Source organism: Abramis brama (genome assembly GCF_963993115.1).
Source record: "Abramis brama genome assembly, chromosome: 1".
NCBI lineage: Eukaryota > Metazoa > Chordata > Actinopteri > Cypriniformes > Leuciscidae > Abramis > Abramis brama.
Window position 1 is genome coordinate 44,692,307 of NC_139963.1, and position 22,309 is coordinate 44,714,615.

Here is a 22,309-nt window from a genome sequence, read left to right on the forward strand (position 1 = left end):
GCCCCAAATCAAAGAGTTTACCCGGACATGACATTTTTATTGATATTGATGGTGTTCAGATTAGGCCTTCAAAAACTGTGCGGAATCTGGGAGTTTTGTTTGACCCCACGTTATGCTTTCATTCACACATTGGTCAGACTGTTAAGTCATGCTTCTTTCACCTGCGGAATATTGTTCATATACGCCCCTCTCTTAACTTTGGAGATGCTGAAACTGTTATTCATGCTTTCATAACTTCCAGATTGGACTACTGTAACTCCTTATACAGCAGCCTACCCACCAAAGCAATACATTGCCTTCAAATGGTACAAAACTCTGCTGCTCGAGCACTTACATATAATAAAAAATCTGTGGGTGGTAGGGCTTTTAGTGTTGTAGGCCCTAAGCTATGGAATAAACTGCCCCCTAATCTTCGTGCCATCGACAACCTCCAGATCTTCAAATCAAAACTTAAAACTCATATATTTACCATGCTCAATAAATAATCTTCAATTCTATTTCTCTGTCTACCACTCTCACCTTTATTTTATTTTACATACTTTGCCGAAATTTATATGTTGCTAAAAAGGCTTATATGTTTGTTATCTTTGACTTATGTTCATTATTTGTAGTGTTTGCTTGTTTCCATCTGCTTTTCTGTTTGTTTGCTTGATATAGCCTATAAGCTGATTGCTTGTTTCTTTTGTCTGTCTATTTGTACTATTTTGTGAAGCGACCTTGGGTTCTTGAAAGGCGCTATAAAAAATAAACATAATTATTATTATTATTATTATTATCACCCTAAAATGTCTGTAAATACAACCGAAATATTTCAAAATCCACTGCAGTTTCTATATCAGGCATCAAGAAGTGTAACCAACTGACCTGGTCATATATCCTGAAGAGCTGACTCAGTACTTCAGACCACTTTCCCTGTGCGAGCAGCTTTCTTTCTGAACAAGCTCTGAAGACAGGGAGCATGCTGGTCCAACACGTCCAACAAGTGGTTCTTCAGGTTGACATTGCAAATTTTGTCAGATCTGCACAAATTAATAAGTGATTAAGCCAAGGTATGTGTACACAGTGTACATTTGTGATCCTATAGAAAAAAAAAAAAGAAAAAAAACTTCTTGTACTGCAAAATAACATTTTATGTAAAGTTTAGAGTGTAAACCTGACACTAAAAAAGAACCAAAAATAAATATTTGCTGTCAGTTTACTCACCCTTTCTTCAGTACTAAAAATTATTCTTTAGTTTAACCTGTGGTCCTTGGTGATTTATAAAATGCAAGTCAACGGGTGCCACCACTTTGTGAGTCATTTTTTTTTTTTTTTTTATGTTTTTTTTTCCACATATTTTTGGTTTTATCTGTGCTTATTTTTGGTTCGCTTTTAGCAGTTTGTGTTGTTTGTTTCTTTTGTAATATTCAGAGTTTATCTTTTTTAGCATTATTATAGTGTCACCATGTTGTGTTTTGTTGTATTGATGTCTGTGCATAATTAGGTGATGCTTATAAGTAAAAGAGTCTTGTATATCAAAATGTCACCTTTCAACGATAAATCTCAGCAATTCAATCTACAAACATTTATGAATTTGAAATAAGATATTGGTAAATCTTGCTGATATAACAAAATCATCATATTCATGCTAAGAATAGTTTGACTAACTTAAATCCAGCCAATTAGCTTATTTTATATTCTAGCTTGTCATCATTTTAATGTTTTTTATTTGTCACACTCCTGACTAAAACAGAAATATGAATATGAATTCAGAGGGTCCAAGACCCCAAGCTAATGGAACACTCACCATTATGGTGACTTCAAAACGATTACAGTGGTAAAGAATCAAATGTTTTACATTGGCATGATTAAAGACAACATTATAATGTGAAATCACTGTAAAGCATGAGCAGTAAGTTGTTGTGATGTCAGCATCATTCTGCTGTTGACTCGTAGTAATGTGTAAGAAAATTACCCAACATGCATTGATTTAACAGTACATTTCGCCACTGAGCGATGACGGAGTAAGACGCGTCTTTAAGAGCTCCGTCAGCCAAATCCGCTAAAAACTACTTTCAATGGCCAACAACTATGTAAATTCTATGCTTTCAGAGCGCATTTACTTCTAAAACACTAAGACTTCAAGTTCGACTGGATATCTCAACATGAGCAAACAAAAACCCAAAAAAACGAAATCGACTCAACTACGCCTCAACCAGCCGCCGGCCTTGCCTGGCACGCAGACCGAAGAGTCCAGCGGTGATGAGGAGGATCCATCTAACCGAGCTTTACTAGCTGCCATTACAGCACTCAGAGCTGAAATGACCAAGATAAGGGATGACATCTGTGAGAATTTGGACAGAGGCATTGAGCGTGTATATAACGACTTGAGAGAGGAGATTGTTACAACTAACAACGTCGTCCAGGTGTCTATTGCTAATCTTGAAGCGAAATCCCAGATGCTACAAGCTAAAGTCACTGACATAGAAGAGGCCACCACTACGCACTCTGATAGCATTAGCCAACTTGAGCAACAGGTGGTTAATCTCAGTGCCGAAGTTGTCAGTCTTAAACAAAAGAATGAAGATTTAGAAGGAAGGTCTCGTAGAAACAATATCAGAATTACGGGTGTACGAGAGGGCTCGGAAACGACAAAACCGAGGGACTTTATTGCCAACTTGTTGAAAGATGTACTCTCATTGGACGAGGCCCCGCTTATTGACAGAGCCCACAGGACCCTTCGCCAACGTTCGAGCCCCTCTGATCCACTGCACCCATTCGTAATACCCATAAGCATCTTCCCCGACTACCCTCCAGCAGTGGCAAAGCGAAGGGCACAATTTAACAGAGCCAGGCAACTATTGCGCAACCAACCCGGCGTCAGATATGGCTTGCTTTATCCAGCGAGATTTCTAGTGACCCACAACGGCTCCCAGTCATCCTTTACAGACCCGCAGAAGGCCGAGGAGTATGCTGAGCGTCTCACGGCAATACCACCGGGACCAACTGGAAGAAGTTAAAAGACTGATAATACATCATGCACCCTATTCAGACAGGGATCCTTACAAACTGTGGTAAGATAACATGACAAGAAATGCAAGTGGAGAGAGACTTTTATACCAGACTTTTACTGTGTCAATAAGCTACGTATGTTTATTCAAGTTAATATCCTTTTTCCTTTTATGGAGTGCTTCTCCACCGTCTCTTAAGCTCCCCAGACAGCATGGTAACATTGATTCAATGTTGAGTTTTGATCCAAACCATCATTTTGGTTGACATCAAAATTTCAATGTTTAAAGTGTGTTGGATCGGCATTGAAATTTTGATGAAAGGGAACAGCACACATGGGTGAAGACAGTGACATTGAACTAACAGTGAGTCTTAGTTTATGAGCACAAGATCTTGCAGGCATGTATCTGTGCAAAACACTACTGGGTGTTTCCCAATCAGTGGGGCGTTTCAGTTCATGATGGGCACTTTCAATGGTGTTAACTCATTTGCTCTAATACACTGGGGGTTTGGTTTAGGGGTGGGCCCTCATGATTTTAGCAAGTCTTTTGAAAAATGGTTGAAAAACACCAATTGTAGTTTGAAAATTGGCACTAATTGGCATACGCCCTTTTTGGTTTTGCATGTGGGCTTCTCAGTAGTTAATTAATGCTTCCTTATTAGAGAGAAAACACAAGGTGCGTCCTATACGGAAGTCTTGTGTGTTTGACATGCATGAACTCTCTGAGTTTCAAACAATGGTGCATATAATGTATTTCTGTTTTTAGCATGCTTTTTACTTGCATTTTATTTATTGTTACTAAATCTACTAACATTCATTCATTTTCAAAGTAAGTAAAGTGTTGAAATAAATTGCACAGATAGCATGGGGACATTGATGCAATGTTGAGTTTTGATCCAAACCATAATTTTGGTTGAGATTGACATTTCAGTGTTTAAAGTGTGTTGGATCAGCATTGAAATTTTGATCAAAGCCAACAGCACACATGGGTGGAAACAGTGACATTGAACTAACAGTGATTTGTAGTTTATGAGCACAAGATCATTCAGGCATGTATCTCTGCAGAACACTAGTGGGTGTTTCTCTATCAGTGGGGCGTTTTCAAACCACAATGGGCATTTTCAACCGCTTTACCTGATTTGCTCTAATCCACTGGGGGCTTGGCAGAGGTGTAAAGTCCAGGTTCAGAAAGTAAAAGTCCTCCTCAGTATTTTGTTCCAATCACCTGGATTTGCTCATTCAGGCAGGAGAGAGAACTAATTAGTGAAATCAGCTGACTGAGTTCATGGGTGGAATAAACTATGGCAGGACTTCTACTTTCTGACCCCTGGACTATACAACTCTGTTTCAGACACAGTCTTAGATGAAATCAGCTGAAGAGAAAAGAAGGCATTAAATCTGTGAAGATCTCAGCAGAGGAGGATTAAACAACTCCACAAACAGCATTACCAGCTTCACTTATTACTAACCAGACTGACTTTATTTCTGTCAGACGTCTACAGAAGTTTTTATTGAGAATTAACAGGGGTTTAACTCTAATGTGTTTCATTTGAAGTCACCATAACAGTGATTAGTGTTTCCATTAGTTGGGCTCTTAACTCTTATTATATATTTTGTCTTTTCTGGCAGTTGTGACAGTGTGTTTGTTAAACACATTTGCAGCAGCAAAGAAATGATATCAGGTGATGATGGTTACCTGTTGATGGTCTTATAATCATCATGAAGTATCCAGCTCCACTGACGCTTTTCAAATCTAACAATTGTGTTCCATTAATATTTTCACATTACAAACCCTGTGCTACAGCAGTATGAAATACAGCAGTACTATAAGAATCAGTTAGAAGAATTTTATAAACTTGAGCACCAAACGTTAATCTACTATGACAAACATCAATAGTCAGCATATTAATCTCAACAATGGTGACAATCAAAAGAACCTTGCTGCAATGCATGCTGGGTTCCAGCATAGTACAAAACTCCCAGCATGCATTGCAACATGAATAAATTATGCAGCTGAATTGTCCTATAATTTTGTTTAATTTTAAATATTTGCTTTTATTTTTTGCTGTTGTTTTTGTAGTGACATTTAGCTTTTTTGTAGTGTTCAGAGTTGATCAGTTTATCTGAATATTTTTGATTGTCATCATTGTTGAGACACACGCTGATTGTAGATAAGTGTGTGTCACTATAGATACAATTTTTGTTCGCATGTTTGTTAAAATGTTTTAACTGATAGGTATAATACCGCTTGATCTCATGCTGCAGTAATACAGGGCTTATGATATTAATTTAACAAAACAATTTTATTATACAAATTAAATCAGTGATTCAGGCAATAGCATTATGATTACAAAGCCATCAACAGGTAACCATCATCACCTGCCCTGATTAAATTAAGCTTTCTTTGCTGCTGCAAATGTGTTTGAAAAAACACACAGTCACAGCAGCCAAAAAAAGACAATAAACATAATAAGAGTTAAGAAGCCCAACTAATGGAAACGCTAATCACTGTTATGGTGACTTCAAATTAAATATCTCAATAAGGAGTTCTAACAGAAATAAAGTCAGTCTGGTTAGTAATAAGTGAAGCTGGTAATGCTGTTTGTGGAGTTGTTTAATCCTCCTCTGCTGAGATCTTCACAGATTTAATGTCTTCTTTTCTCTTCAGTGGATTCCATCTAAGACTGTGTCTGAAGTCAGTTGTAGTTCTTGTGTTTCTGCTCGTCTCTTTTTCTGTTCTCTTCAGATGTGTAAAGTCCAGGTTCAGAAAGTAAAAGTCCTGCTCAGAATTTTGTTCCAATCACCTGGATTTGCTAATTAGCAGTTTTTCAGCCAGGAGATAGAAATCAGCTGACTGAGGTCATGGGTGGAATAAACATATGGCAGGACTTTTACTTTCTGACCCCTGGACTATACAACTCTGGTGCTGCGTTCCAAACCGCATACTTCCCTACTATTTAGTATGGGAAAAAGAGTAGGCGAGCGAAAAAGTATCTACGAATCCAAAAGAGTAGGCGAGAATTACCTGGGTGACGTACTAATTATCGCGAGATTCGGACTTAAGTGCGTTTGAATATGCCTACTTTCCTACTATATAGTAGGCGAAAACAGTACGTGAAGGAAGCAGTACGTTCGAAACATCAGTATTCATAAAAGAGTAGGCGAGAAGTTCCCGGATGGCTTACTGCTTCAGCGCAGATTTTTGAGTGCTCAACCGATGGATACTTTTCTATCCCAGGAGGCCACGGGAGAGGATACGTCATTATCAAACATCGCAGAGATAAGCGACGCGGGTGCTTTCAAATGTGAGTAAACACAGTTCCTTTTGTTAAAATTGCATGTGTTGAACTACTGTAGAGTAAACTGTTGAATTGTTGAAGGTGTAAAGACCTTACACAGTATAGTATAGTTGTGATTTTGCTGTAAAAACACGTTTTATTATGTATAACGTTAGCTAACAGGGGAGCTCCAGTAAAGACACGAAAGTTACGTCTCTAAAGTGGATTTGCATAAACCATATACATCTTAAAGACGCTTATTTTAAATGTCCATTTACATCTTACAGGAAAATCTTGAAATATCACAACATGAAATAGACATCTGAGTGATGAATGTGTGCTATTATGTAGAACAAATCTATAAAGTAACTAACGTTAAACATAAGTTATCTATTTTATTTGTCCATTAGTATTTGATAAATTGAGGAACATTTATGTTGGATAAAAAGTTAAAACAACCTCAACATGTAAATGTAGTGTTGAGTTCATAAATCACAGAGGTAACGTGAATCTTGTCTGGATGTTACAGGGTCAGATGAACAGATGTGTGTTTATCTGGTGGAGAGTGGCTCATGAAGGCTTTGAGTGAGTATACTACAGAAATGAATAACAACTATTTAAATCTTAAGTTGTAGTTTATTTTAATTATTGTAATTTCAAACAGAGCTATTACAGCACTTTTCTGATTCTTGATTTCTGTGCATTTGCTGCAGATCTTTTGTGGTGGAGCAGGACCTGCAAGGAAAGATGATGGCGGCATTTGTCTTCTAAATAATACTGAAATCAAATGACATTGTGCGGTTAAAATGGCTGCTTTTGTGTTATGTTTGTGCATTTTGTAGGATCTGAAATGTCAGCAGGCTGGTGTGAGCACTGAGGATGAGGAGCCCAGAGCTGAATCCTGGAAACGGTACCATGGATGAGTCCACCTGCTCTTATGAGACCCTCCATCACTCCACCTGCTCTTATGAGACCCTCCATCACTCCACCTGCTCTTATGAGACCCTCCATCACTCCACCTGCCCTTATGAGACCCTCCATCACTCCACCTGCCCTTATGAGACCCTCCATCACTCCACCTGCCCTTCTGAGACCCTCCATCACTCCACCTGCTCTTATTGCCTCAGATTGTGAAGCACAACACATCACGCAACAACCTCAACCTTTTATTTAATTGTTTGAAAGAAAATGTAGATATGTTCATTATATACACATCTAGAGTGTATTCAATCATGCATAGCTATGTCATATGACATACATTGCAATTTGTTTTATTGAATTATATCATTTTCAGTAAAAAGTAATATAATTAAGTATTGGTCAGCATTTATAGTTGTTATTATTGTATGTTTTGGGGTGGGATAGCAATGCAATTCATTCTGAGGTAATATTAATTTTTAATATTAATGATACTTAAATTTTTCGAGTATAAAATCAACAGTTTTCCTCCAAAGGCAAATCTTCACACAGCTGCCCTTTGTGCAGACATTACAAACGCTGAGGAAAACCGTTCTAAGTAGGGCTGTCGAGTTACTGATGTTATGAGATCTGTAAAAAATCTCATTATGTATGCAAACCCATAATATATATATATATATATATATATATATATTATGGGTTTGCATACATAATATGAGATTTTTTACACAGGAAAAAAGAACCTACAAGGTTGAATATCTGTTACGAACTGCTCAGAGACACAAAGTAGGAGATCCAAATGCAGCTTTATTGGCTGGGGCAATCCAGAGGCGTAATCCAAAGTACAGGCTAGGGTCATACACAGGCAGGTAGTCAAAACAAAGAAACAAACAAAACAAACAAAACAGGCAGGGACCAGAGGCAAGAGAGTAATACAGGGAACAGGGCAAAATATCAAAAACCAAAAAACAAGAAAACCAGGGAAACGCTCAGAAATGCAGTGTAACACTTAACAAGACTTCGCGGTGAGTGAATGAATGAACAAGGTATAAATAGACTGAGACTAACAGGGTGATGGGACACAGGTGAATGCAATCAGTGATAATGAGGTACAGGTGAATGTGATGAGTGTTCAGAGATAATGAGTCCGGTCAGTGAGTATGGGAATTGTAGTCTGAGAGTGAACGTGAGTGTCTGATGTGGAGTGCCCTCTGGTGGCTCTCAAGGGCACTCCAGCTGGTGACCGTTACATAGCCCCCCCTTTAAGGAGCGGATTCCAGACGCTCCTAAATTGTCCAGGAGGGTGGTGGAGCGGAGGCGGACCCGGGGGCGGGATGGAGGGCCAGGCCCGTGCAGCGGAAGAGGACCTGAAGACTCCGGCAGGGCGGAAGGCCAGGGCGGAGCAGTCTGTGCAGGCGACCAGGGTGGATCAGGCTGTGCAGGCGGCCAGGGCGGAGCAGGCTGTGCAGGCGGCCGTGGCGGAGCAGGCAGTGCAGGCGGCCTGGGCGGAGCAGGCAGTGCAGGCGGCCGGGGCGGAGCAGGTTGAGCAGGCGGCCGGGGCGGAGCAGGCTGTGCAGGCGGCCGGGGCGGAGCAGGCTGTGCAGGCGGCCGGGGCGGAGACGACCCTTCAGGCGGCCGGGGCGGAGACGACCCTTCAGGCGGCCGGGGCGGAGACGACCCTTCAGGCGGATCCAACGGTTCAGGAACATGAACGGGCTCTAGAACAGGAACAGACACCGGCTCAGGGACAGGAACAGACACCGGCTCAGGGACAGGAACAGACACCGGCTCAGGGACAGGAACAGACACCGGCTCAGGGACAGGAACAGACACCGGCTCAGGGACAGGAACAGACACCGGCTCAGCGGCGGCCATCTTTTCCGAAGACACTGGCTCGGTGGAGACCATCTTGTCCCGAGACACTGGCTCGGCGGTGGCCATCTTGTCCGAAGACACAGGCGTGGTTTCAGCCATCTTGTCCGAAGACACAGGCGTGGAGTCGGCCATCTTGTCCGAAGACACAGGCGTGGAGTCGGCCATCCTGTCCGAAGACACAGGCGTGGAGTCGGCCATCCTGTCCGAAGACACAGGCGTGGAGTCGGCCATCTTGTCCGAAGACACAGGCGTGGAGTCGGCCATCTTGTCCGAAGACACAGGCGTGGAGTCGGCCATCTTGTCCGAAGACACAGGCGTGGAGTCGGCCATCTTGTCCGAAGACACAGGCGTGGAGTCGGCCATCTTGTCCGAAGACACAGGCGAGGATTCGGCCATCTTGTCCGAAGACACAGGCGTAGAGTCGGCCATCTTGTCCGAAGACACAGGCGCAGAAAGAGGAAGAGGAACAGATTCAGGCTCAGTATCCGGATCAGATTCAGTCTCGGCGGGACGAGACTCTTGACGGGCGAACGTGACGTGAAGCTCAGTCTCTGGATCGGCTGACGTGACGTGAAGCTCAGTCTCTGGATCGGCTGACGTGACGTGAAGCTCAGTCTCTGGATCGGCAGAAGTGACGTGAAGCTCAGTCTCTGGATCGCCTGACGTGACGTGAAGCTCAGTCTCTGGATCGGCAGAAGTGACGTGAAGCTCTGGCTCAGGAGATACTGTGGGTTCACGGAGCTCTTCCTCTACCCCGCCCACAGTAAACGATGAGCCACTCAACAAAAGGGCCAGGTTGATATACTGCTCTAAAGTCCCGTGAGGATCATGCCAGGGCATGAATGAACTGAGCGGTTCAGATAGTCCTCCACGAAAAAATATCATTAGGCACTCTGTGGTCATTGAGGTAAGATGTGCCAGTTCAATAAACTCTTCGACATACCTCTCAATCGAACGATTCCCCTGACGGAGACGCAGGATTTGTGCACCTGTGTCCATGGTTGGCATGGCTGCTGGATCTTTGTGTGGCGAAGTCTTCTGTTACGAACTGCTCAGAGACACAAAGTAGGAGATCCAAATGCAGCTTTATTGGCTGGGGCAATCCAGAGGCGTAATCCAAAGTACAGGCTAGGGTCATACACAGGCAGGTAGTCAAAACAAAGAAACAAACAAAACAAACAAAACAGGCAGGGACCAGAGGCAAGAGAGTAATACAGGGAACAGGGCAAAATATCAAAAACCAAAAAACAAGAAAACCAGGGAAACGCTCAGAAATGCAGTGTAACACTTAACAAGACTTCGCGGTGAGTGAATGAATGAACAAGGTATAAATAGACTGAGACTAACAGGGTGATGGGACACAGGTGAATGCAATCAGTGATAATGAGGTACAGGTGAATGTGATGAGTGTTCAGAGATAATGAGTCCGGTCAGTGAGTATGGGAATTGTAGTCTGAGAGTGAACGTGAGTGTCTGATGTGGAGTGCCCTCTGGTGGCTCTCAAGGGCACTCCAGCTGGTGACCGTTACAATATCTTAATATATATTTTCTTAAATAATTCATTATAATACATTTTAAAAAAGCATTTTTTGTTATTTATAGGCCTGAGGGATGAAACGACAGTTAAATTCAACAAGAAAAAGAGGAAAAAATAAAGCAGTTAGCCACTTTTGCTTGTGGATGAAAATGTTTGGATATAAAAAAAATAATAAAAAAAATTAACAACATATTCAAGAGATGACAATTTTGGGATTTCGTAATAAAAATAAATAACATCGTTAAGGATAAAACGGTGGGTCACATTAGTAGGGTTAAATATAAGAACTTAAATCAACCCTAAATGTATTCACAAAATAAATGGGCAGCAGTTTCTTCAAAAATACCACAAAATGAGCAAGTTTGCTCAATATCAAGATATTTACAGATAGATGAATTAAACGTGTCCGTTCAAATCTTTTATGTTGTTGCACGTGTGATAACGCGTTGTAGGTCACATGATAACGTCAACATGGCAGATGTCCGGTTCGTACGGAGCCCCTAAAGGGACGTGGTGGTGGAAAAAAATTTAGGTTGGGAGAATTATTATTTTTTTAAATCTTTTGCATTCCCTCGCAAAACTTTTGCGTTCCCACGCAAAGTTTTGCGTTCCCTCGCAAAGATATTTGCGTTCCCACGCAAAACTTTTGCGTTCCCTCGCAAAGATATTTACATTCCCACGCAAAACTTTTGCGTTCCCTCGCAAAGATATTTGCGTTCCCACGCAAAACCTGTTTTGAGCTCGGACAGACACTTCCTGTTTAATGTCCCGCTGGCAGTGTTTCAGAGCTCCGTACGTTAATGGAGCGTTTCATAGTGTTTGAACTTGGACTCAAATATAAAGAAATGCGGTCAGTGCTTAACTCAAGGAGTTCAGTGAAGCTGGCAATATTCACATAGGCTATTCGAACTTCCCTATTCTTGAGCTAAACTTTGTTAAAGCACAAACGACACCTATTTACAATCACAGTAACCTAGACAACGAGTACAACCCAATTCTCATCAAAACGAGCTTTATAATATTAATTTGTCTCTAACCAGACGAATGAGAGACAAGTCCAAATAAGGGGCCGTCTGTAAAGTGCAAATTCCACAACCCTTCTGCACATTTTATACTATTGAACATATTCAATAGCTTCACTGTGATCACACTGACTGTACTGTCACCAAATTCAGTTCACACATCACTGCTCTCCTGCTGGTTATACTACATAATTTGATTTAAAAAAAAAGCATACTTTTTTTTATAATTATTTATTATGAAATAAAATCAATAACTTCACCCTTTTTAGAAAATATATTATAAATAACTTCACTGTTATACAAAGATCCCATCAAATTCATTAAAGTACCTACTCTTTTAGCGCTCGTTAAGTAAGTACTTATTGAAATTAAGTACCTACTCATTGAGTATGCGGTTTGGAACGCAGCCTGGGGCTTGGTTTAGGGGTGGGGTGGTTTAGCAAGTCTGTTGAAAAATGGTTGAAAAACATTTATTGTAGTTTGAAATTGGCCACTGATTAGTAAACGCCCATTTTGGTTTTGCATGTGCACTTCTCAGTAGTCTAATGCTTCCTCATTAGAGAGAAAACATAGGTGCATCCTATACAGAAGTCTTGTTTGTTGAAGCACCTGACATACTTACATGACTTCTCTAGCACAGTTTCAAACAATGGTGCATCTATATTCTTAAAAAATGCACATTGCTTTAGTAAAGTTTATTATGAATTTCCTGAATAAAGTTCTAATGTCATTTAACACATTTCTTGAAGTGCAGGAGACATGAACATGAGCAAGAAAGTTACACTGCAAACATAGCCCATATCTTGCATCCGTCAGTGCTTGCATGCAGAGCACATTGCTCCTTTGAAGGAGTGAAGGCAGATGAAGATGGACAATAAAATAAAAAAAAGAAGCACCCTCCTGAGTTGTTCAGCCCGAAATGAAAATTCTGCCATCATTTATTCACGCTCAAGTTGTTCCAAACCTGTATGAATTTCTTTGTTCAACTGCACACAAAAGAAGATAGAATGAAGAATGTTGGCATCCAGACAGCTGAATGGTAGCCATTGACTTCCATGGTATTTATTTTCTACTATGGAAATCAATGGCCTCCGTCAACTTTCTGGTTACCAACATTCTTTAAAATATCATCTTTTGTGTTCAACAGAAGAAAGAAACTCATACAGGTTTGGAACAACTTGAGGGTGAGTAAATGATGACAGAATTTTCATTTTGGGCTGAACCATCCCTTTAAAGAACTTTTCATTGGAAAAAACCTAAGCTAAGATAAACTTGTTACTTGAATGCTATGTAGTTTCACAGAAAATGAACTGAGATATCGTTAATGGCTACAGCTCAGAGGTGTTTGTTCCTCTTCATGAAGAGTTTAGCTCCAACACCTGCCTGGAAGTTTTCATTGATCCTAATGACCTTGATTAGCTGCCTCAGGTGTGTTTAATTAGGGCTGGAGATAAAATCGGACACCCCTGCCATAGTGCTTTCCTTTGATATTGAAGCATTAATAGATTTTAGAAAACTAGATTAAATAAACAGAATTTAATGATACTTTAATCGTACACGTCATGGTACACTGTAAGAAATATGAGGGGAAAAGGTGGGAAATGATCCAAAACCTTAGAATGAAAAGAATAAATTTTGATTTAATAGAAATTCTTAGGAAAAAATTCAAGAGATAAGTGCTATGGAATCGTTTTTCATTATCTTAGAATAATCAATATAATTGAGAGGATTTGAGTCTTAATTTTTTTGTTTTGTCGATTGTGTTTCGTTTTGTTGATTCGGTATTGTTTTATTTTGTTTGGAATAAAATTAGTAGTCATTCAGATCCACACTCCATACCAGTTGGTGGCGGTAATGCACCATTTCGTTGTATGCCAACCGCCAAATAAACTCCAGAAAGAAGAAGATACTTTAATCATAGTTAGAATATTTTGTTCAGCAACTTTTTTTTTTAAAGTGAATCATATTGTGTTTAGTATATTAACATTCTTGAATGTGGCAAATGAATTGACTTGTTCTTGAGTAACATCATGCTTTCTTTTTCAGATTTCAGAGAACCCAAAGGAAAAGAGGTAGTAGTCTGATGTAAGACAGATTTTTAAAAACCTGAACCGTTGGACCAGCTGTAGTTATGACATCAGACTTCTGAAGCCAATTTTATGTTTAAAGGTTGAAATTCTTTTGTCCTATTTCTCCCCCTTTCTTTTTTAAAGAATGATCTTTTAATATATTTTTGTCATTGATTGAATAAAATAAATTGACTCAACTGCTGAAAAGGTGTCATTTATATTTTAAAAGGTTTTTTAAATGGTCAGGAATTTGTTGATGCATCATTGAAGTGTAGTTGAAATATTAATGTTGTTTTAACATTAACTTGGTACATCAGATGGCAACATTGGTTGACATTCCTTTTCAGTTGTATTTTCAGTGTTTCAACAAAATGTATTTAGATTCAACATCACATTGTAACATTGATCAAACCATATTACTAAAGATTATTTCTGTTAATTTCAGTGTTAATTCAACAGCAGTGATGCAGATTCAACATCATAACGTTGATTAAACAATATTACCATCGATTTATTTTAGTTAATTTCAGTGTTGATTCAACAGCAGTGATGTAGATTCAACATCATAGTGTAACGTTGATTCAACAATATTACCATTGCTTATTTTTGTTAATTTCAATATTGATTCAGCCTTGGTGATGTAGAATCAATCATAGTGTAATGTTGATTCAGTAGCATTACTATTGATTTTTTGTTCAACAGTTTCAACATTAACTGAGGGTGCAAAAGTGACGTTGAAACAATATCACTTTGTAATGTTGAATCAATACTATTACCGTTGATTTTTGGTTGAAATCTCAACATTGCTTCACCATTAACTGAGGGTGCAAGAGTGATGCAAAAACAACATCACTTTGTAATGTTGAAGCAATATTAACACTATTGATTTGTGGTTGAAATCTGAACATTATTTCAATATTAACCGAGGGTGCAAGAGTGATGCTAAAGCAACATCACTTTCTAATGTCATTTCAATGTAATCAGCGTTGACGCATCAACACTGACTCAACATTGTTTCAATGGTTACATGCTATCTGGGTCTGTTCTGGGGGTATCCAGTAAGATTAATGTATAAGAATATATTGTTAAGTTTACAAACTCTTTACAATGTATGATTACTATACAGGTTTTATTTATTTTATTTATTTTATTTTTTTATTTTTTTATTTAAACTACAAATATTTTGTTCTGTGTTACAAATGGCCATGACTTTATAGTTAGGCTTGAGGAGCTTCCCCCAAAAGGAGTAACAGTCTTTGTAAGTTAGGTTACTCATACAGGGAAGTTTTGTTTTAGTTTTTTTGGCTTTTTCCCGCTTACTGTTTTCCTGCGGCTACATTAGATTAGCCTAAGGTATTTAAGTTTATGTTGTTCATTTATTTGTTGTTCACTGTGTTTGTGTTTGCGAGTATGCGGAATTACAATTTTAAAACCTTTTATCCATAATTCCACTATAGCCGATAAAGATGGTCGTTATATCATTATCTCGGGAGAGATATACAACACATCTTTAACTCTCGTCAATATATATGCTCCCAATATGGATAATCCTGCATTTTTTAAGAAAGTCTTCAGTTTACTCCCCAATTTGTCACAGACTATGTTAATAATAGGAGGAGATTTTAATACACCTTTAGACCCATTTCTCGATCGATCATCATCTCGTAAAATACCTAAAAATAATTCAAGTGTTCTTTTAAATTCATTCCTTAAAAGTATGAATTTAATAGATTTATGGCGTTTTACCAACCCATCTGGCAGGGATTACTCTTTTTTTTCGGCAGTTCACAACTCTTATAGTAGAATTGATGATTTTTTAATTGACGCTCGACTAGTTCCATTCACAACTGATGTGAAATATCACACCATATCAATTTCAGACCACAGCCCATTAACATTCAATTTATATTTGAAAGGTATGGACCCACCCAGTAGATCTTGGAGATTAAACCCTCAATTATTGACAGACAAGGAGTTTTGTGAATTTATTGAAGCTCAAATAAAACTATATTTTGAAACTAATGATACCCCAGAAGTCACATCATGCACTTTATGGGAGGCTTTCAAAGCCTATTTGAGAGGATGTGTAATCTCATATGAAGCTGCCAAAAAGAAAAAAGAAGTAAATCAATGTAAACATCTTGAAGAACAGATACAACAATTGGACCGACAGAATGCTTTAAACCCCACTCCCAACTTACATAGAGAAATAACTAATTTGAAATATCAGCTCAATCAACTTCTCTCTAGGAAAATTACATCAGCCTTTCTATTCATTAAACAAAAACACTTTGAATTTGGAGAGAAACCTCACAAATTATTAGCTCGTCAACTTAGAAAAATAGAAGCCGATCGAGCTATTCACAAGATTAGGGATGACGGGGGACATATACTTCTTAAGCCAAAGGAGATTAATGCGCGTTTCCTACAGTTTTATTCTGACTTGTACACTTCAAAATGTAATAGTGACCCCAACACTATGAATACATTTCTAGACGAATGTAACTTATCAAGAATCTCGCCTGAAGACCCAGAAAGGCTTAATACAGATATTCACTCCACAGAAATACAAAAGGCAATAGCCTCGCTTAAAAGCGGAAAATCACCTGGCCCTGATGGCATACCGGTTGAACTTTATAAAAAATTCAGTAATATTCTTACACCATTTCTCCATAGAATGTACAACCAAGCTCAACTAGACGGCACCCTACCATCAACATTAACTCAGGCTACAGTCACTGTTATTCATAAAAAAGGTAAAGATGATCTAAATGTAGGCTCATATCGTCCAATTTCTCTATTAAATAGATTATAAAATATATGCAAAAATCCTGGCCAATAGATTAACTCCTCTAATGAATATAATAGTTCACAACGATCAAACTGGCTTTATTTCAAATAGATCCTCAACTTCTAATTTACGACGATTGTTTGATATTCTATACACTGACAGGAAAATTCACAATGATCTAGCCATATTGTCTCTCGACGCTGAAAAGGCGTTTGATCAGATAGAGTGGGAATATCTGTTTGAAGTACTTAAACGACTTAATTTAGGTGAGAGGTTCATAAAATGGATAAGACTCTTATATACAAATCCTAAAGCACAAATTCATACAAATCGCAACTTGTCTTCCTCATTTCATCTGTTCAGAGGAACACGACAAGGATGTCCCCTGTCAGCACTAATTTTTGCTCTTGCTATTGAACCACTTGCACAAAGTAGTATCCGTTTAGACCCCCAAATATATGGCTATCAGACTAAGACTACAACAAATAAAATTTTGCTATATGCAGATGATATTCTGCTATATGTGACCAAACCTCTCCTCTCTATACCATCCATTCTTGAAAAAATTGAAATGTTTGGGAAATTTTCAGGATATCGGATAAATTGGACCAAGAGTTTACTAATGCCAGTTCATGACATCCCTCAAACAACGTTGGCAAGATTCCCCTTTAAGGTTACCACTGATAAATTCACATACTTGGGCATAGAGGTTACAAAACAACTTTCCTCTCTCATGCAGTCTAACTTTCCACCTTTATTGGAACAACTTAAAAACAAAATTCAGTTTTGGAAAACCTTACTCATATCAACTGTGCTGGATCTCTTGCTGCAGAATCACAACAATAAAACAAAGTGAATACCATACTACCTGTATAAACCTCACACATAATATCAGTGAGTTAAGCCACTACATGATGATGATTATATTCTTATCATCAATCAGCTTAAAGCATCTGACTACATTTTCTCTTGCTGTTCTCACCATAACAAACAGACACAGCTGCCAGAGAAAAACTAATGTTAAAAAGTCAAGAGCCCGACTAAAGCACAGACGGATCGCCATAATGGTAACATCAAACCAAACTATTACTTTCAAATAAATAATCAACATCTTAACCTCTGTTAATTCTCAATAAGAATTTCTGAAGACGTCTGACATAAATAAAGTCAGTCTGGTTTCTAATAAGTGAAGCTGGTAATGCTGTTTGTGGAGTTGTTTAATCAGATCTTGAGAGATTTGATGTATTTTATCTTCAGTTGATTTCATCCAAGGCTGTGGCTGGAAGTAGTTCTTGTGTTTCTCTTTCCTTCAGTGATTATGCTTGTTAACAGCAGGTGTTCATCAATAATGCACAATCATTATTCAATCACTTAATTATCTCATTACCTCCAACACTGATTAAGTGTTACATTAAACAGCCTCTAGTGTGCACACTAAGCAGTGTTCATTTCATCTGGGCAAACCCATGTGGGGCCTACATGGAAACTGGGTGCAAAACTGGCTGGGCCCCAGTTAGATAGCCCAGGTCAAACCCATTTGGGCCCCACATGGCTCTGCTGGCTGGGATCACTTCTAACACACTTCCCACTTGGTTAGCTATTGAAATGGAAGACTGTGATCCATATTTACCTACAGCCCTAGTACTTTCACCAACGCTGCTTGACAAATCAAAGGACGTTCAAAACCCAATCATACATAATTTATCTCGTATATGGAAGCAAATCAAATCTCACTTTACCCACAAAACATTACCCCTTTCTTTACCAATTGCAAAAAATTCATTTTTTACCCCTTCTAATTTAGATCTGACGTTTTCTGATTGGAGGAAATTAGGATTATGTTGTTTCCGTGACCTGTAAACTGAGGGTAAATTTGCTTCCTTTGCACAACTACAGACAAAGTTCAAATTACATAGCAATAATTTCTTTAGATACCTACAGGTCAGAGACTACATCCGAAAATTCATGCCAGGTTTCGAGACACAACCACAATCTATGCTAGATGAATGTTTCACTATACCCCCATATAAAGCTAAACTTATCTCTAATATATATAACAAACTACAAGCAATGTCTTCCCCCTCGTCCGATAAATATAAAGATAGTTGGGAGAAGGACATGGGTATCCATATCCCTGATGACATCTGGGAAGAATCTCTGGAATACATACACTCCTGCTCCAATAATACGAGACATTGTCTTATACAGTTCAAAATTATACATAGGCTTCTTTCATTTTTCAAAAGTAAAGATCAACAGCATTTTCCCGAACGCTTTATCAAGCTGTGATAAATGTCAGTCCCTCAATGCAACACTTTTTCATGCTTTTTTTCCCTGCCCTAAAGTTGCCACTTATTGGTCTGATGTATTTAATGTGCTGTCAAGAATCTTTAAGACTACATTGTCACCGGAACCATTGTTGATTATCCTTGGCACATCACAGCTATTTAGAAAATTGACTTCAGCCCAACAGCGGTTCATTTCCTACTCTCTTATTACTGCAATAAAGTTACTTCTGATGTCATGGAAAGGGCCAGCGATACCCACTGACAAAATGTGGCTTCGGGATCTGTCCAATACTTTACATTTGGAAAAAAAATAGATATTTGTTGAAGGATAATCTCTCAGGTTTTTATAATATTTGGCAACCCTTCATAGACTTCTTACAATCAGTATCTGTATAAACTCTTATTTTCTTCCATTTTATTTGTATAAACTCTTATTTTACTTCTTGCTACAAAATTGTATTCTACCTCCGCTCTGTTTGTTTTTGTTTTGCTTTTTTTATGTTCTGTTTTGGTTTATATGTACACTTATACAAAAATACTTGAGCCTCTCTTACATTGTTGATTGAAAACTGTATAATATATGTATGCTCAATAAAAAAATATTTTTTTTTTTTAAAAAAACAGTACATTTCTGACTACAGTAATTTATTGTAAAATAATCCTTTACATTCCTGGCAATTTTTTTTTACATTGCAAAAATATAGGGCAAAAAGTCTAAAAACTATTAAAAAAAACTGTCTACTTAAGCTTTATTACTATGGAAAATCTACCAACTAGACTAGTTCTAGCACCAACTAGTCATATGAACAGTACTGAAAATAAATGCTGAATAAATAAATAATAATAATAATAATAATAATAATGAAAAAGAAGAAGATTTACCTTCTTCTATACTTAACACACAGTGTGTTTCATTTCACAGTGGACAAATCCACACCTAAAACTGATGAGGGGCATCTTTTGACACACTGTCCTATAGCTCTCTCTTAGGGTAAGGTTTTACTATGGCTTAGGCTTAATTGTTAACTTGAACACAGTGGTGGCTGGTGGGTTTTAAAAAAGAGGAGGCACACAAAATTTTAGTGGCAGGATCCCATCCCAATGATTTTGTAAACTGCTTTAAAATGGCTTTTTTTGGTCACATTTAAACATAAAATTGACAGAAAACTACATATACAACAACACAATATAAACTCGAACTTCATTTGATTCTATTGAAATAACATTAGAATAACTGTTTACTAAATATAATAATCCACATGTAAATCTTTTTTCATGTTCCCAATGAAAAAACAATCTCAGCAATTCACTATTGTATAGGTGAGCCAGGAGGTGGCAGAAGCTGATTCCCACGAGTCAATGTGCTTTTGGTGTGTTGACTGCTAGATGATCTCTCTGTGTTTTGCTACATGTTTAGAATGTTATGGTCTACCAGACCTGTAATCTTGTGGTGAGGCAGCAGGTTTTAATAATGCTTTGCATCTAATTCAAAAGGAAGAGAACCTAAAAAGTCTATAAATACTCAAGATCGGTATGAGTCATCACTCCTTTCAGCACTCACTGGCACGTCCTGACATTTAGGTTCCCAGCATGCACTATAGAAATATATATATATATATATATATATATATATCATTCTGAAGTTGTTGATTTGTTGTCACTATTGTTGTGATGCTATTTGTGTGCAATATCTGTTGCCAACTCATGCTTAAAGTTCACCTGTAAGAACAACAGCCCAGCATAATAGTGTTACATCTCCTCTTTTATCATCATGCTTTTAACAGTAGTTAAAATGTGGGTGACATCTTTACGCACTCTGTACTGACGTCTTTTTTCGCAGTTAAAGCAACATTCCTTCTTATGTTTATTCATGTTTACTTGACCCAGTCAACACGTTGATCTCACAGTGATCTCTCCATATGACCACAATGTGAGTTCACAGTGAGCTAAAAGTGTAACCGCACTGTGCACTCACTGTGTGCTCATATTATGGACACAATGTGAGTCACCCCAGCTAGAAATGTAATTGGACATGGACTCCAACATCACTCAGACGTCAAATTTTGGTTGAAAATGAAAATTGGATTGACGTGTAAACATCGGATCTCAGGCTCCAACTTCATTAAACAACTCCACAAACAGCATTACCAGCTTGACTTATTACTAACCAGACTTTATTTCTGTCATATGTGTGGAAAAGTTCTTATTGAGATTAACAGAGGTTTAGATGTGGATGATTTATTGAAATTAATAGTTTGGTTTAATGTCACCATTATTGTGATCAGTATTTGGATAAGTTAGGCAATTTGACTCTTAAAGTTTTAATGTTAGTTTTTCCCCGGCCCGCTGTAACTGTTTGTTATGACAACAACAGTAAGAAAAAAAATTATCAGATGATGTCAGCTACTTGATGATGACGATAATGATATAATCATCATGTAGTGCTGATATGATCATCATCGTGTAATTTCTTATAGACAATCATGTTTGTTATTAATTATATATAATTGTTTATAGTAATGTTTCTACAGCTTGACATCCAACTATTATAATACAAAAATCTGTAAGAAAAAAAAAAAGACATTACTGTGTAATTTAGACACACTCAAACCTCAAGAATCAGCATGTAAATCTCGATAACGGTGACATGCTTCATACCGCAGTGCATTCTGGGAGCCACTGATAAGTTTTGTATGATGCACCCAGAATGCATTGTGGCATGAAACACGTCACCGTTATTGAGATTCACAGGCTGATTCTTGAGGTTTGTGTTTGTCTTAATGCAGAGTTTTAAATCTTATTGTTCACTGATCTTGATTTTAATGATGTAAGTAGCCAGCATACTTGACCACATTTTCTCTTGCTATAATAAGCATCTACAGCAGCCAGAGAAAGACTAACATTTAAAGTGTCAAGACTAGGGCTGGGCGATTTAAATCGCGATATTGTTATGCGCATCTCGTCAGTAAAGCCGGTTCCTTGATTAGTAGTAAATCACCATCACCTGCTTTCAGATGAAGTGGCATTTAGGGCTGAGGAGATAATTAAGTGATTAATTTAGTGACGGTTGAGCATTATTGAAGACACCTGATGTTAACAAGCAGAATCACTGAAGAAGAAAATCACAAATTGTAAGTTACCATTAAGGTGATGGGTGTTTGCTTTAGTTGGGCTCTAGACCATTATATGTTTACTTTAATTTTTACTGTTGTTTGTCTGCTGTTATTGATTTATAACGGTTAAATGAACAAAGTAAAATGTAATCTTATAGTGTTGGTTATGTTTTGTCATAATCATGCTGTGATCTGAAAAAGGAAACTTATTGAGATAGTTTGGTTTAACTTGTTAACAGCAGTTTAGTGATTCTTCAGCCTATGATTATCAGTACTTTACTTATAATTCAAAATATTTAATAAACATTGTTCTGATCAAAAGACATTCAGATAAATTCATTTAAAACACAGACATCAATAATCAGCCTGTGAATCTCAACAATGGTGACAATAATAAAGCATGTTGCAGTGGCTGCCACCAATCACAAC

At 38.0% G+C, this 22,309-nt stretch overlaps 1 protein-coding gene across 1 annotated transcript in view; it reads left to right on the forward strand.

The window, feature by feature from the left end:
* Nucleotides 1-22,309, forward strand: part of LOC311081323 (junctional adhesion molecule-like) — a gene marked incomplete at its 3' end in the record, with an annotated part of 93,297 nt that overhangs the window by 30,829 nt on the left and 40,159 nt on the right.